Source organism: Mus musculus, chromosome 4 (genome assembly GCF_000001635.26).
Source record: "Mus musculus strain C57BL/6J chromosome 4, GRCm38.p6 C57BL/6J".
In the NCBI taxonomy this organism is placed as follows: domain Eukaryota; kingdom Metazoa; phylum Chordata; class Mammalia; order Rodentia; family Muridae; genus Mus; species Mus musculus.
In genome coordinates, this window is record NC_000070.6 from 149,787,042 (window position 1) to 149,804,217 (window position 17,176).

The 17,176-nt window shown below is 48.7% G+C and overlaps 1 long non-coding RNA gene across 1 annotated transcript; it reads left to right on the forward strand.

Annotated features, from left to right (window-relative positions):
- Window positions 1-3,649: 3,649 nt before the first annotated feature.
- Gm42354 lies at window positions 3,650-15,488 on the forward strand. Its single transcript, XR_881588.1, has 3 exons — window positions 3,650-3,699; window positions 13,271-13,432; window positions 14,690-15,488. It is a non-coding gene; the product is annotated as a predicted gene, 42354 (long non-coding RNA).
- Window positions 15,489-17,176: the final 1,688 nt, after the last annotated feature.

Consider the following 17,176-nt stretch of genomic DNA (forward strand, 5'->3'; position numbering starts at 1 on the left):
GATGTTTGAGATGCCAGAGCTGTGGGCTCTGCTGAGGAACATTGCACAGGGAGTGGTGGAACCAGCCTAGGAGAAAGAAGTTTGTTGCAGTCGACAAAGATGAAAAAGGAGTTGGAGATGTGAAGACTGCCTTGAAATCAAACATGGAGACACAAAGTTTGGAGTTTGCCCAGCTGGTTTCCTGTCTTGCTTTGGGGATTGCAGTTAAGTGATTAGATGAATCTCAGAAGAGACCATGAACTTTGGACTTCTAACATTGTTGAGACTGCTAGAGACCTTTGAAGTTGGACTAAATATATTTTGCATTATGCTGTGTTTAGGTGTGGCTCCCATAGACTCAAAATTTTGAACAAGCCTATGGGGGCCAGGGAATGGAAGGTGATGGTTTGTATATGCTCAGCCCAGGGAGTAGCACTATTAGAAGGTGTGGCCCTGTTGGAGTAGTTATGTCATTGTGGGTGTGGGCTTTTAGAACCTCATCCTAGGTGCCTGGAAGGTAGTATTCTCCTAGCAGCCTTCAGATGAAGATGTAGAACTCAGCTCCTCCTGTACCATGCCTGCCTGGATGCTGCCATGTTCCTGCCTTGATGATAATGGAATGACCCTCTGAACCTGTAAGCCAGCCCCAATTAAATGTTATCCTTATAAGAGTTGCCTTGGTCATGGTATCTGTTCACAGCAGTAAAGCCCTAACTAAGACAGGGACCAAACGTATTCAAACCACCACAGGAGAAGACCTGTTACTCCCTAGCCTGGCACCCAGCATTGGCTGCCTGCCTTCAGTTCTGAGGGATGCTGAAGCAAGGGCATTAATATGGCTAGCTTGTGTTGGAGATACAATGATACCTAGATTCACAGCAGCATCCAACCCCGAGGAGCAGGGAAACAGAACAGATCTCATTCATTCATTCATTCATTCACCCATTAATTCATGTCTGCACACAATGAATGCTGATTTGCCCCCTTTCTCCACTACAAATCTGACTTGACCTCCAGAACACAAGCTTCATGGAGAGTCTCAGAGGTTGCAAAAGCCCTAAAAGGTCTGAAGGCAGCAAGTCATCGAATTCCTCTGGGGAGACATTGGGAGGGTCTCTCTGAGGAAGGGGTACCTGAAGATTGATTGTCAAGGGTTGGGATAGTGACCCAGGGATAGAGAGCATCCTGGGGTAAGGCCTGGAGCCTGGAGAGAAAGGCTGGCAAGTCATGAGTCCTGTGGGGCTGGAGAATAGCAGAAAGAGAGAGGAAGAGAACATGGGGTTACCGTTCTATCCCAAGAGCAATGGAAACTGCTGAGCAGTTCTGGAAGGATCAAGGGGTGACCAAGACAGACCATCTTGGAGGCCATGTGGACAAGGAATCTGTTAGCCTAAGGCTGGGTTCTTGAGATTAGGTGGGTGGTGCAGACAAGAAAGGACAACCCTGAGACCAGGGTCACTGGCCTGAGATGGTGGGAAATGGCTGGCTGTAAAGTGACTCTAAGTGACAAGCTGAGGTTGAGGATGGGATAGCCAAGGCTTCTGTGGGAGACAAATGGCTGACGGGAACCAGCGAGGGGCCTGCACAGAAAGGGAGGGCATAGTTCTTGTAGACAGGAGGGAAGGGCTAATGACCGCTCTGACCTGGGCGTTCCATATGCACATCACAGCTGAGCCTAGGTCATCAGAGGCCACAGCTTATATTTCACCTCAACACTAAAGTTTCTGATGATGATGCTGGGCTCCAAAACCAAGCCTGACCTGGTTACACTTTCCAGCTGTGGCCAACCTAGAGGTTCAGAGTCAAAGTGCCCGATCCTAGATCCACAACTGCCGGCAGCTGGCTTTCCTAGCCACTGGTGCTGAAATCTGGGTATCCTCATCTTATTCTGCTAAGCATTTGCCTAGAGGCAAACCAGAAAGTAAGGACTGTGGGTAAGGCTGAAGGGCTCTGTCTGCTTGGTGGCTTCGCCGCAGTTGCACAGGGCGGCATTTAAGAGTTCCCTCTGGCAGACCAGGAACTGAAGTGTCCGACACCAACAAGCACTCAAAGTAAAAAGTCCTAGGTCCCAATCAGGGACCCCGGTAGTGACACATACAAAAGTCCCTGTGTTGTAGGTGAGACAGAACAGCCTCAGGCTCACCAAGACACTTTGCCATGAGCAATTGTCATTTGCTTGCTTGTTTGTTTATTTTAAGAAAGGCTCTTGTGTAGACCAGGCGGGGCTCAACCTTGATATCTAGCCGAAGGTGACTTTCAATTTCTGAATCTTCTGCCTCCATCTTTCTAGCATACAAATGACAGATTGCACCAGCTTATCCAGTGCTAGGGACAGAACCCAGGGCTTCATGCATGCTAGGCAACCCACTCTTCTCACGGGCTACATCGCTAGCCCTCTGTGCCCCCCAAACCCCCACAGGGTCCTAGTCCTTCATGGGTATTTATTTTTCTAGACCCAGTTATTCTGAAAGAGGGGATCAAAGCACGCTGCCCAGGGCCGCTAAGTCCCAAGGATTTAAAGAATTCATTAGCTTGTAGAAATGATCGGTGTCTGTGTCCTTCCAAAGAGCTGGCTCCAGTCGCAGCCTTGGCACGGCTGCAGTGCACGCAGGACAGAGTAAGGAGGTTTCCATGTGAAAGAAGCCGATACTCTGGATACAAGCAAGGGGAGGGGACAGGCCTGTCAGGTCAGCATCTGGTCACATGGAGAGAATATCTGTCTCATGTGGATTCACTCACAATAACAAAACCACATTATCACAGTCCCCCATTCACAGAGGAAGGGATTGAGGTACCAAGGACCTGCTTCGTGTGGTTTGGCTCCTAAGGGTTAGAAGTGGCCTTTCCTGCTCCCTTGGGACGCTGCCACTCCTCCCTTGCAGCTTTCATGGCTCTGCCCCAAGGCCCTGCCCACTGACCTGTGGGTTCCACCAGGACAGGGGCACCTTATCTCCAGTGCCAGCCCTTAAAGACACTGGGAAACCATGGTTTCATTTTGCTGAATAAAGTAGGCCATAGGGCAGGGGCGGAGCTCTGCTCACACTGAGCATGTGCTAGGCTCTGAGTGGATTTGATTCCCCAGCTCTGCAAAAGTGTGTGTGAGTGTGTGTGTGTGTGTGTGTATGTGTGTGTGTCTGTGTGTGTGTCTGTGTGCGTGCGCGCATGTATGTGTAGGGGAGTATTGGGCTGGAGAGATGGCTCAGTGGGTAAGAACCATGAGAACCTGAGTTTAGATTCTAGGGAGGTTGGAGGCAGGAGGATCGCTGGGACTTGCTAGCTGCCAGCCTAGCTCCAGGTTCAGCGAGAGACCCTGTCTCATGGGAGTCATGGAAAGAGAGAGCAGGGCACCCAACATTTCCCTTTGTACACATGTAAACACTCAGGTGTGTGTACTTGCACGTACACCACACACACACACACACACACACACACACACACACACACACTCTACATACATATACACACAGCTTCTACCCGAATTCTTCCTCAGTGTCAGACCCAGTGTTCGGTGTGAGTAAGAAATACTCCCTCATGCAGTTTTATCTAGCGGTAGAGATCAACTGCTAACAAAGGAATAAAGGTTCATTAAATTATGCTTGAATTCAGCGCAGGCAGGAAGGCAGTAAAGATGCAATCACTGTGAACAGCTAACATTCCCTTTGGGGAGAGTGCAGAGCTGACATGGGGCTGAGACACAGAGGATGCAGAGAAACTACATTGGTAAGAGGCTGGGGAGTCTGACCAGTGGGAACAGGAAGTGTGAAGGCCCTAAGGTGGAAGGAAGCTGGGATTACGTAAGAGATAGAAAGACAGAGGCCAGTGTGGCTGAAGCCTGGTGAGTTGGGGGTTTGAAGGGTGGAGGTGGGGTCGGGGTGGGGGTGGGGGGTGCAGACAGAGAGTGGTGGGGGAAGAACTAAGGGGAGAGAAGCAGCTGGGGTCAATGTCAGTAAGTAGGAGGGACCTACACTCCAGGTCTGAGATCTTCCAGAAGCCTGGTTGCTGATGGGGTTGCTGCTGTGTGACCTACAAGGCTCTGTACTCTTTGGTTCTTGTGACACTGAATTTCAACTGGACTAGGTCAAAGGATGCCCTGCCAGCTAGTAGGCCCTGGGCGCACTACTGGGCACACCTGTGAGATCAATATTTGGATAGGTATCCTGAGTAAAAGATAGACTCTCAGTGTTAGCATTTCCTCCTGGCTCCGCCCAACAGTTACCTAGCAACAGATGCCAGCCAGGTAAAAGTGGGGCTGTTTGGCCTCTCTCTCTCTCTCTCTCTCTCTCTCTCTCTCTCTCTCTCTCTCTCAATCTCTCTCTGTGTGTGTGTGTGTGTGTGTGTGTGTGTCTGAGACAGGGCTTTTCTGTGTAGCCCTGGCTGTCCTGGAACTACCTCTATAGACCTATAGACCACGCTGGCCTTGAACTCAGAGATCCACCTGCTTCTGCCTCCTGAGTGCTGGGATTAAGGGCATGTGCCACCATTGCCTGGCTGCACCCATCATTTTTGAGCATACACTTCGTGCCACTTGCTTTTGTCACCCCATTTGTTGTTCTCTGAGAGACTGGCTTGTACTGGCTGGGCCCCAAGTGTTCCTGGGAACTTGCTGTCCCGGGAGATGTTTCTTCCTTCAGCTGTCCTTTGCTCTAGGGCTTTCCCTCTGGGGATGGAAGGGGGATGGGGGTCAGATAATCTTCCAGGAGAGGCTGTGCCAGCATTGCTCAGGCAACCACTAGATGAGCCCATCTCTGAATAGAGAACTCAAGCTGGCATTTCTATCCTGGTTGTTAAAGATGAGGGGGCGGGGACTTGGCCCCTTACGCTGGTCACACTCCCATACCTATACCTTAGAAGTGTTTTGTTCCTGAATTGGTCACAAGCCCCTATGAAGAGTATCTGGGACAGTGACTGTGAGCAGGTGTCACGTCTAGTTATCATTTCCCAGGAGGAAGAGAGGTGGGATGCTTCAACTTAAGTTTTATATTTTTTACGACTCATATTTGATATCAGCAATTATCTCAGAGGATCAAAACAATGGAAGGCTGAATAACCAGCCCCCGCACCCCAAGCTAAGCATCATATGTTCTTCACCTGAGCTACACACGTCAGTTAGTGCCCATGGCCTGCTTCCCACAGGAAGCTGTAAGCAGATGCTGTTTCTCAATGCCTGGAAGGGGCTTCAAAGAGTATTTCACACCGTACAGTTGTGTTACAGTGGTGAGCTGCAGGACATTCAGAAACTGCTTCTGAATTTCTGCATTCACAGCTCCAGAGCCAGCTTGGCTGAGGAACACAACTGTCAACAATGTAAACGTCACTGTCCCCAGAGCTGGAAATGGCAGGTTACATAATGCATCCATTCCGCTCACGTGTTCTCCCAGACCGGAGCTCCAGTGGCTGACCCTTGTGCCTCCTCCAAGAGCTGGAGGCCTGATGTCTGAGATCAAGGGTGGACAGGGCTGGATTCTGCGAGGGGTTCCTTCCTGGCTGCCTTCTCTCTGCGTCCTTATGTGACCTTCTTTCTGATGTGTGCCCTGCTGGAGTTTCTTCTTTTGCTTTATGACCGCATTTAACTTCAACGACTTCCTTAAACAAGCTCTCCAAACTCATCACTTACCCAGGGGGACTCAATCAAAGAAACACAATGTTGGCATTGTGCAAACCTCATGGCTCCACTCATGCCCAGACAGACAGACCATTTGCTCCCTGTAGCCAGAGGTGGCTGCCACTATAATGTGACATGCTAGTCAGTCAACCTTTTGAGACATTTCGAGACAGGCTCTCAAGTAACCCAGGTTCTTCTAACTTGCTGCATAGGGAAGGCTACTGTGAGCTCTATTTATTTTTTAAATAGTTTAATGTATTTTAGTAGCAAACTTACAGGAAGAGCTCAGAAGACAGACAACATTAAAAACATGTACTTGCATGAAGGACAACTCAGTTAGAAAAGTAGAGTGAGTGTATGGAATCCACTGGATGATAGAAATGCTACAGACACCATTTAGTTGCTGCCGTCAATAAGAAATTTACTTATTTTTTAAAAATCCAAATGCTGGCATTGTCCAAAATTTTTGTGTGTGTGTGTGTGTCCAGAAAAATTTAACAGGTCTATTTATAATTGTTCTAGAGTTGAACTGTTGAAATGTGTTCACTGAAACATTTTTCTTGCATTAATGCTTTACATCTTGCATTTGCATTAAAAATTCACTCACAAATGAACGTGGAGAAACTGCCAATACCTGATTCTGTCCCCTATGTTTCCACAGTACCAGATCTGTAACGATGAGGTTTCCTCTCCCCTCCAGTAGAGGGCGCACTCTAGCGAGCGGCTTTTGTAGCCAGTTGTTTCCTGGGTGCTTTACCACTACTGGATTTGTGGGCAGTCTGCTTTGTAGGAGCCATGGTATGAGAACCTCCTTACTTACCCCCCACCCCCACCCCGCCCTTTGGCTGGAGCTCGGCTAGTGAGAGGCGGCACTTGGCTGGCATTAGAGGGTGGTGCAGGGAAGGCTGAGAACACCTACTGTGAGCTCTTGGTCCTCTTGCCTCAGCATCCCAAGTGCTGGGATTACAAATTTGCACCATGGTGCCAAGTTAAATTTTTAAAAAAGATTTATTTATTTATTATATCTAAGTACACTGTAGCTGACTTCAGACACACCAGAAGAGGGCATCGGATCCCATTACAGATGGTTGTGAGCCACCATGTGGTTGCTGGGATTTGAACTCAGAAGCTTCGGGAGAGCAGCCAGTGCTCTTAACCTCTGAACCATCTCGCCAGCCCTATTTTTGTTTTGTTTTGTTTTTAATTTGCATGGTGCTGAGGGCGTGTCCTCAAGGAGGAAATCAATCATTTTCTGATCCCCTGGCATCCAGCCATGGGTCTGTGGAGTCCTGTCAATCAAGTGTGTGTGTGTGTGTGTGTGTGTATGTGTGTGTGTGTGTGTGTGTGTGTGTGTGTGTGTGTGTGTCCAACAGCGTGTTGTGGAGGTAGGTTAGAGGACAGCTTGCAGGAGGCAGGTGCAGGTCCTAATCTTCTGACGTGTGCTGAGCCACCTCCCCAGCCTTCCCCCTCCCCCACCTCCCGCCCAGCTTAAGCCAGGGAGCGCTAAGGTCAGGTTGTCTGTGCACTTGTTATTTGATCTCAGCACACCTGTGCAGGACTCTGGATCCCATGGAACGTGGCGTCACCAGCCAACACTGTGTTTATCAATAGTTTCCTGTCTCCAGTCTCAGTCTCCGCTCATTTTCAAAGTGACTTAAGAACTGAGAGTTGTTTGTTTTTAGTTGGCAATGCCAGGACCGCATGCGGGGCCTCAGTGTTCTATGCTTAGGCAACTTCACTTTTTTTGTTTGTTTGTTTTTGTTTTTATTTTTATTTTTATTTTATTTTTGTTTTTTGTTTTTTGTCCCAGGGTTTTCTCTGTGTAGTTCTGGCTGTCCTAAAGCATGCTTTATAGACCAGGCTGGCCTTTAACTCACAGAGATCCACCTGCCTCTGCCTCCTGAGTGCTGGGATTAAAGGCGTGCGCCACCACTGCTCGATTTAACTTTACTCTTTTTTTGTTTGAAGGTTGTTTTTTTGTTTTGTTTTTGTTTTTGTTTTGGGACAGGGTCTTATGTAGTCTAGGCTGGCTTGAACTCACTATGTACCCAAGGATAGCCTCTGCTACTACCAAGCTTGGTTTATCCTGGGATTTGGACCCAAGGATTCCTGCATACTTGTGGCATAAGCATATACACAAATGAAATAATGATGGTGGTGGTGGCTCATGCCTTTAATCCAGACACTTGGCACTTGGGAGGCAGAGGCAGGTGGATCTCTGAGTTCAAGGTCAGCCTGGTCTACAGAGGGAGTTTCAGGACAGCCATGGCTACAGAGAAACCCTGTCTCACAAATAAACAAATCCAACCTAAACCAAACAAACAAAAAAAGAAAAAGAAAAGAAAAAAATGAGTTTTGCCAGGTGGCAGTGGCTCACCCTTAAGTTCTGGGTAGAAGTTGCTTTTGTCCTCTGTGACATGCACAGCTCTTCTCTATCACAGACGCCACCTGTCATAATGTTCTGCTTTCACGCACGGCTCTAAGTGACCTTTCCAACCTGAATCCAGATCCCCTCAGTAGAGAAGTCTGTGCAGCAGGCTCGCACATTGGAAAACACCAGACCCGTGGTCTAGGAAGCTCCACCCCTCCCCACGATTGCCCTTCCATCTTTGGAAGTGAGCACAGGCCCATCCTAGACCAGGCAGCCCAGCCCAGGCCAGGCAACAGCAGAAGCCAGCCCAGTCAGCAGAACTGCCACTTTGTAGATCTGTCATCTGTTAAAATACCTGCTATGCTGGGCAGTGGTGGCACATGCCTTTAATCCCAGCACCTGGGAGGCAGAGGCAGGCAGATTTCTGAGTTCGAGGCCAGCCTGGTCTACATAGTGAGTTCCAGGACAGCCAGGGCTATACAGAGAAACCCTGTCTCAAAAAACAAAACAAAACAAAAAAAGAATACCTACTATTTAGTCTACTAAATCCTTTTTTTTTTTAGATTTTTAAATTTATTTTATGTATATGTTTATTGTAGCTGTCTTCACATACACCAGAAGAGGGCATCAGATCCCATTACAGATGGTTGTGAGCCACCATGTGGTTACTGGGAATTGAACTCAAGACCTCAGGAAGAAGAGTCAGTGCTCTTAACCACCGAGCCATCTCTCCAGCCCGATTTTTTGTTTTTCTGGGGACACTGTGTCCTATGTAGCCCCTAGTCTACTAAATCCTGAAGTAGTTTGTTATGCAACAGTATAACACCAACATGCTAAAATATATGATTATTTTCTCGTTTAAAAATGGGGCTGGAGACAGGGCTCAGCAGTTAAGAGCACTGGCTGCTCTTGCAGAGGACCTGGGTTCAATTCTCAGAACCCAAATGGCAGCTAATCTGTAGCTCCAGTTCCAAAGGCTCTGACACACTATTAGTTTCCTTGGGCACTGCATGCCGATGGTTCACAGACCAAACACTGGTACACATAAAGTTAAAAGTCTTTACAAAGATGATTGGGGCCTGGGGATGTAGCAGGTGGTAGAGTGCTTGCCTAGCATACAGGAGACCCTGGATTCTATCCCCAGCATGGCATATGCCAGGAGTAGTGGCACACACCTTTAACCCTAGCACTCCGGAGGTGGAGACAGGAGCATGAAGTTCAAGGTAGTGATATTGTGCCTACCTAGTGTCCTTGCCTCTCAACAAGACGGCATCTAGGGGTGCTTCTAAGAAGCCTATGTAACAGTAGCACACAGACCTGACCATGAATTACATAACCATATGCCACCAGACCTAAAGTCATTCATACAGCGGATCCCCAAATCACCAGTGCCTGGTACCATCAAGGTTCCCCCGACAGGAGGGCGTGAGCTGGAGGGGGCAGTGAGGATGGGCAGGGGCAACTCTGCACTCCTCACAGTTCCACACTTGCAAGCACATTGGACCCTGGAGTCTTAAGCTGCCCCCCGACCCTCTGTGAAGTCTTTGGGGTTTATACCCTTAGCCAACCAGTCTCTTGAGGACCTCGGTACATTCCTGACTGGTGATTGCAAAGGAGAAGCAGTACTTTAAAAACTTGCCTATAGAAATGCTCACGGCAGCGGTGTTCCTAAAAGCCAGACAGCCAAGCAACCCAAATGCCCATTAACGGAACAGATGGGTAAAGAAGATGCGGTTTGTTACCACCCAACGGAACATGACTCAGCTTAAGGGAAAGATGTTCCGGAGACTGCTACGGTGGGAGAAACCTGGAAGATATCTGCTAAGTGAAAGAAGCAGACACTAAAAGCCACATAATATCTGATTCTATTTATGTCCGGAGTGAACAAACGCAGACACAGAAAGTGGATTAGCGTCAAAGGCTAGACGGGGGATGGGGGGTGGGGAGGGTGGGAGCAGTATGCTGGGCTGATGGCTACGGGGTATGGCTTGTTTGAGGAGTGATGCAATGTTTGAAAATAGATTGTGGAGGTTGTGTAACTCCATGAAGATACTGATGGCATTGGATGCTACAAGGGAAACTGGTGAATTGTGGGGCACCTGGATAACAGCTCGATAAAACTGTTTAGCAAAAGCCCAACTTCAAACAAAACCCTCTGATTAGTTAACTAACTAGTTAATTAATTAATTTTGGGGGCTGGGGATCATACCTAGGGTGTGCATGCTGGATAGGATTCCTGGAGCTGCTGGCCAGCCAAGCCTAGCTGAGCTGTATACCCCAGCCCCAGGAAATATTCATTTAGGTTAGAGTTATTCATAACAGAGGTGTTTCTATAAATCCCCCCAGGACTTCAGTCAGAGTCTGAGTCCCTTTCATGAACACAGTAGTTTGGGTGGAGTCCTTCCAGCCGGCTGGCACAGGGCCTACTGAAAGCTCACCCAAGGGTGTGTATGCAACTCTAGTGACATGCCATAGGTATCCCCAAGTCTCAGGCTGTGGGGTGAAGGGGATTGCATGGGAATAAGAAGGGAGCAAAGGGCTGGCAAGAAAGCCCAGCTGGCAAACTGCTTGCCTTTGCTGCAAGCAGGAGGACTTGGGCTCTATCCCCAGAGCCCATGGTTAAAAGCTAGGTGCTCTGGTGTGCTGGGGGTGCAGATAGGGTTCCTGGGACTGCTGGCCAGCCAAGCCTAGCATGATTGGCAGGCTCTAGGCCAAAGAAAAACCCTGATTTTTGTTTGTTTGTTTTGTTTTGTTAAAAAAAAAAACCAACCCAAGCAGGGACTAGGAATGGTTCAGTGGGTAGAATGGTCACTGGGCAAGCATGGGACCTAAGTTTAGATACCCAACATTATGCGAAAGCCGGGCATGATGGTCCCTGTCTATAATCCTTGCATTGGGTTGGGAGGAGGGTGTTGGGGATTAGGGGGGCAGAGATAGGCCAATCGCAGAACTTTCTGGCCATGGTGTCTAGATGAATGGTAAGCTCTAGGTTCAAAGGAGAAGACAGTGAGAGGAAGACACCTACCACCTAACACACACACACACAAACAGAGGAGAGAGAGAGGGAGAGGGAGAGGGAGAGGGAGAGGGAGAGGGAGAGGGAGAGGGAGAGGGAGAGGGAGAGGGAGAGGGAGAGGGAGAGGGAGAGGGAGAGGGAGAGGGAGAGGGAGAGGGAAAGAGGGAGAGGGAGAGGGAAAGAGGGAGAGGGAAAGAGGGAGAGAGAGAGAGAGAGAATTTTGCAAGCAAGCACTGCAGGGCTCTGGCTCAGCCAGATGAAGACACTATTGCGGCTACAGAGTTAGGAACAGGATCCAAGCAGCCAGCCTGGCAGCATCAGAGCCCATCTGAGGCAAGTGCCACACAGCTCCTGAGGTAGAGCAGCCTCCACAGTGAGGCATGGCACCTTCCCTGGTATCATCTTCTCACTGTCACCAGTGGGTGTGGAAAGAACTAGATTTAGTGACCCTCAACTCATCTGTTAACTGGTCCCTGCCATGAGCGTGTCCCTCAGTGGTTGGAATTTTGGTCCTCTGTGGTAATGTTGGGAGGTCATAGACTGTCTTACGCTCTAGGCGGCTGTCTCTTCTTCTCTCACATGCTCCTTTCAACAAGGGACCATCTGCATGTGAGTGAGAGATCCCATCTCAAAAAGCCAACAGCAACAATGGTAAATGACAAAGGAAAAGAGAGATGCAGGTCTGGAGTTCAGGGGTCAGAGGCAAGTAACTGTAGCTTTGTGACAGTTCCCAGGCCAGCTGGGAGTTTGTCTGCCTGTCTCACCAGAATAAACAAACAGGCTCCCGGGAAGTCACATGGGGCTGCCTCTCTCTGCTCCCAGCCTTCCTCCCAGCTAGCCTGGGAGCCATCAGTCCCTTGGGGGTGGGGGAGGCACTGGACTCTTGTTGGTGGGTGGTTCCTGTTGCAGTCACGCACTCTAGGCAACAGGTCTAGTTGTTAGTGAGTCTGAGCAGGGGTAGGACTTGTTTGTCTCATGCTCTGATTTTTCTCTCCACGCCCCTTTCCCCTCAGTGAGAATCTGCACTTGAACAAATCCCAGCTCAAACAATGAATGGGTCAGCATCTGTTTACCACTGCCTGACTTTTATCCCACTATCCCTTGGGACAAATATATCGACCATGAGTATCAAACGTGGGCTCATGGTGTGGGGGATGACCCTTAAAACATCTGCCCCTAACTGTGTCCTTCTTTAGACAGGGGCAGAATGGAGCTTTGTTCTTAATTTACAAGTCAGAAGGAAGTCCTCAGAGAAAGCGCCTTTCAGCACCGTCTCAAGATGGTGCCAGGATTTTCCCATTTACGGGTGGGGGGTGGGGGTGGGGGCTCTTCTACAAAAGAAATCACGAACTATTTTTCATAAAGACCACCCAGGCAGACTTTATAATACAGTTGAAACTTTTAAAAATATTTATTATTTTTAAATTTTTGAGTGCATGGGTGGGTGTGGGGGTGTGGGGTGCATGCACGCACAAAAGCACAATGCAGGTAACTTAGAGGCCAGAAGAGGGCAGATTTCTCAGAGCTGGCATTACGGGTGGTCATGAGTCATTCCTATAGGTGCTGGGAACCAAACAGTAAACCTACCATGTGTTCTAACTGCTGAGTCTCTCTCCAGTCTAGGAATTAATTTTTTTGTGTGGGGTCCAAAAAATGTCAGACTTTTGACCTCTCAGCTCTGAGGAGAGCTGGCTGGGCCAGGTGCAGCTGTCTTTCCTTAGCCTCAGAGGGAAGTGTGTGTGTGTGTGTTTGTGTGTGTAGAAGGCAGAAATTAAGAGTACATGTTTTTTTTTTTTTTCACTCAGTCTTCATATTTTTGAGACAGATTCTCTCATGGAAGTTTAGTAACTTTGTTAGGCTGACTTGCCAGTGAGTTCCAGAAGTCCACGGGTACCAGACCTCTGGCAGTCCTGGGACTCTAGATGTGCATCACATGACCGATGTGTTCACAAGGACATTGGTCATCAGAACGCAAGTCCTCGTGCTGGGCCGCAGGCGCTGCATTGACGGAGCCGGTTCCATGGTCTCTCAGGGGGTTTTTAAACTGAATAGTGATGACTGGTCTCGGGCAGTGGTCAGCCGTTGATGTGTTTACAATGGAAAGGAAGGGAAAGCGGGGAAGCTCTGACTGGCATCAGCGCCGGAGCCAGGGAGAGGTCATCGAAGCTGCAAGCAGCATCCTGGGTAGCCGCACAGGATAGCCGCTAAAGGGCGCTGGGATTGGCTGCTGTACTTCCCTGCCTCTCGGATCTGACCTTGACTCCTCTGTGACTCATTCATATCTCTTTCCACAACACTGCAGGGTCTGAGGACAGTGGCTGGCTGGATCTGGTTTACTTTTTTGTATTCCCAGAAGCAGGATGAAGGATCAGCCCAGTTTCCCAGGAAATGTGTGCGCTGTGGAGGCCGCTTGCTGTGGTCTCTGGGTTGTAGCAGAGCTCAAAGAGCTCAGAGTTAGAGAGAGGTAAGAAGCCGTGAAGGGGGGGGGGGGGCTGGAGAGATGGCTCAGCGGTTAAGAGCTCCAGAGGTCCTGAGTTCAAATCCCAGCTACAACCATCTGTAATGGTATCTGATGCCCTCTTCTGGTGTGTCTGAAGAGAGCTAGTGTGTATTCATAAAACAAAAACAAAACAATAAGAAGCTCTGAGGAGGCTGTGTGTGGGTGGAGGTGTGGGTGTGGGTGGAGGTGGGGGCTCTGCTATGGAGCCCGGAATGCACCCAGATTGCACAGTGTATGGGGTATGGATTCAGTAGGAAGATTAGACCTGCCCTGGTTCAAGCTGGTTCAAGCTGGCAGAGTCAGGGACAAGGCCCAGGTACAGCAGAGCAGTGCATTGTGGCTTAGGCTTTAATGAAATAATGAAAACAGGCCTGTGGAGGGAAAAAGGCGATCCTTCCAGTCACAGGCTCAGCCCAAGGCTAGAAAGTCATTATAGGCTAGGAGTGTCAGCAAAGGGACCCAGCACCACAACTAAGAGGGAGTTTACTAGGCATGTAAGGCTGGCTCAGTATTAGAAAGCCAATTAATAAAATTCACTGTTTGAAGAGACTGAAGAAAGAAAAAGACAAAACAAAACAATAATAAAAAACCAAAAACCAAACCACAAATAAAAAAAAAAAACAAAAACAAAGAACAAACAGACAGAAAACCCAAACCAAAACACCATGTGGCAAAAACACAAACTACATGGGGTAAAATGCTCAGCAACTAAGAGATGGAAAGGAACTTCAACATCATAATAAAAATCCACAGAGCATGGCCGATCCCAGAGTGGAAGACGAGAAGCTGGTGGCTCTCCTGCAGACAGCAGGCACAAGGCCAGCTCATCACTACTGTCTGACACCGTACGGGAAGTTTCAACCAATGCAATAAGACAAGAAAGGGAATAGCATAAAAGATTCCCCCCCTCCTCTTCTTCCTCCTCTTCCTCCCCCCTCCCCCTCCCTCCCCCTCCTCCTCTTCCTCCTCCTCCTCTTCCTCCTCCTCCTCTTCCTCTTCCTCTTCCTCATCCTCCTCCTCCTCCAGTTCCTATAACTAGCAAAAAACTGAATACAGTGAGCATAGAAAGGTTATAAGACAAACATTTGACCTGAAACCGGCAGAAATAAGGGTCCCGAATGAGGTGCTGTGTGTGAGGATCAGGTTAAGAAGCAGAGAAGACACAAAGGCAATACCTGGGGTCAGGAGGATTAAGTATAACATCTTATATACTACTTACAGGGGGGAGAACGGCCAAGCTACAGGTCAGACAGTCTTGGCAAAGAGAACACAGGATGCCTCAGACACAGCTGCCCAAGGACGGATAACTACCTCCCAGGGGGAAGAGTCCAGACCCCAGAAACCATGACAACCTTGACTCCCCTGAGGCATTGGCTGCAGCAGGTTGCAGGCCTCACCAAATCCGTTCCTGGTAAGGCCAAGGAAGAGATGCTCCCCTTGTCTTGTCATGCGGGCTTCCAAGGAAGTCTTGGATTGGCTTGGCTCCCTGCAAGCACGCGTAGATAAAGTCATTACCTTCCTAATGCATGTATCAGACAAGTGGGATTTGAAATTAAAAGCATGGCCAAGACAGCTCAGTCAGTCAACAGGGTCTAAAGCAAGGGAGTGAGGATTGGAAAAGAAGAAAAACAATTAGACAAAATTATAGCATGACTCCAGTCTGCACTGAGGCTGAAATAGCCTAGATACATCCAAAAACCATGGTCAGCTCTTAGATCAAAGACAAAGCAATCAAGCCAAGTAGTGAATAAAGAGATCACACGGGATAGTGATTAAGTGGTCAGCAAAGAGATCACACAAGGCATTAATTCAGCAAAGCAGTAAACAAAGCCCCGTGGTCACCGTTTCTGACATGCTTAGCTGAGCCGACTTCCTTGTTCGAGCCCAGTGACAAATGCCAAATTCCTAGAAGCGGCACCAAGAGCCCTCAACAAAAGCATATTACTACTAGGTCAGCGACATGGTTCACTGGGTAAAAGCACTTGCAGCTAAGACTGTGTACTGGTTTTGTGTGTCAACTTGACACAAGCTGGAGTTAGCACAGAGAAAGGAGCCTCCCTGAGGAAATGCGATCCAGCTGTAAGGCAGTTTCTCAATTAGTGATCAAGCGGAGAGGGCCCATTGTGGGTGGTGCCATCCCTGGGCTGTTAGTCCTGGGTTCTATAAGAAAGCAAGCTGAGCAAGGCAGAAGAAGCAAGCCAGTAAGGAACATCCCTCCATGGACTCTGCATCAGCTCCTGCTTTCTGACCTGCTTGAGTTCCAGTCCTGACTTCCTTTGGTGATGAACAGCAATGTGGAAGTGTAAGCTGAATAAACCCTTGCCTCCCCAACTTGCTTCTTGGTCTCCATGTTTTGTGCAGGAGTAGAAACCCTGACTAAGACAGGCTGTGACCTGAATCTGATTCCCAGGACCCACACGGTGGAAAGAGAGAACTGACTCTTGCAAGTTATCCTCTGATGGGCGCATGTGCGCTATAGCACACACACCGCCCCTCCCCCCGCCAATTATGCACAAATGTAATAAAAAGCTTAAAACTATTACCAATTGTATTAGAACTTCAAAAATGAAATATTAAGATACAGATCTGTGCAAGATCCACATAGGGAAATCTACAGACGGGAACTGGGGAGCTGGCTTAGCCGTCAGGAGCACCTGCTGCTTGTCTGGTTTGACTGTTGTTGTGATAAACACCATGACCAAAGGCAACACCACCCACAGTGAGATGGGCCATTACATATCAATCATCAATCAAGAAAATGTTCTACAGATTCATCTACAGGCTGGTCAGATGGAGACATTTTCTCTATTGATGTTTCCTTTCCCAGGTGATCCTAGCTTGGGTCAAGTTGATGAAAATAACTGTTCATCACAGACATCAAAAGCCAGCCCCAAAGCACTCTGGACTTCGGTAGATAACTGATGTTGTCAGTGTAGATTGTGGCCATGGCAGATGGCTGTGGGGTGCTGGGGCTGGAAGTGTGCAGTTTCTCCGGAGGGTTCAGCTCTCTGCTGCGAACCTAAAACTGCCTCGAAAAAGTAGTCTATAAAGAACAGAAAAGCCTGGTGTGGTGGTGCTTGCCTGCAATCCCAGCACCTAAGAGGCTGTGCAAAGGATCAAAAGTTCGAGGCCAGCCTGGGCTATATAGGCACGCTCTGTCTCAAAACCAAAACCCAAGTGAACAACCAACAAAAGTCCCAAAGTCCAAACAAAACCAGTCAGCTAACCGGCCAAACCCTAGTTCTTCACTACTGAAAAGTTGGGGGTTGGGATTCAAGGGGGACACTGAGGTGGACCGTCTATTAGGTCACTAATTCCATGGGCAGACAGACAGATGACACAGCCTGGCACAGTCTCTGAGGAAAGTTCTGGCCCACGAGGCATGTGGGGATCCCGTCTTTCTACAGATCTCGGAGGAAGGAGGATTCATGTAGCTGGGCTGTCAGAGGAAGGCTCGGGGAAGGGAGTGGGGAGTCACAAAGCCAAGCTGTTTCTGATGCCTGGGTATCAAGGGGACCAGAGAGGATTGGGGGGATGAAAATATACTACTCCAAGAATGTGGGGGGAAAGAATAAGGGGTACCTGTTATACCACAGGGAAATGTATGGCCAATGGTAGTCCTCCTATGCCCTGGAGTCTGGCAGCCTGAGGTCTGTATGTTTTCCTTGGGGAAGGGAGCATAGCATTCTACATCTCCTCAGTAAAAGG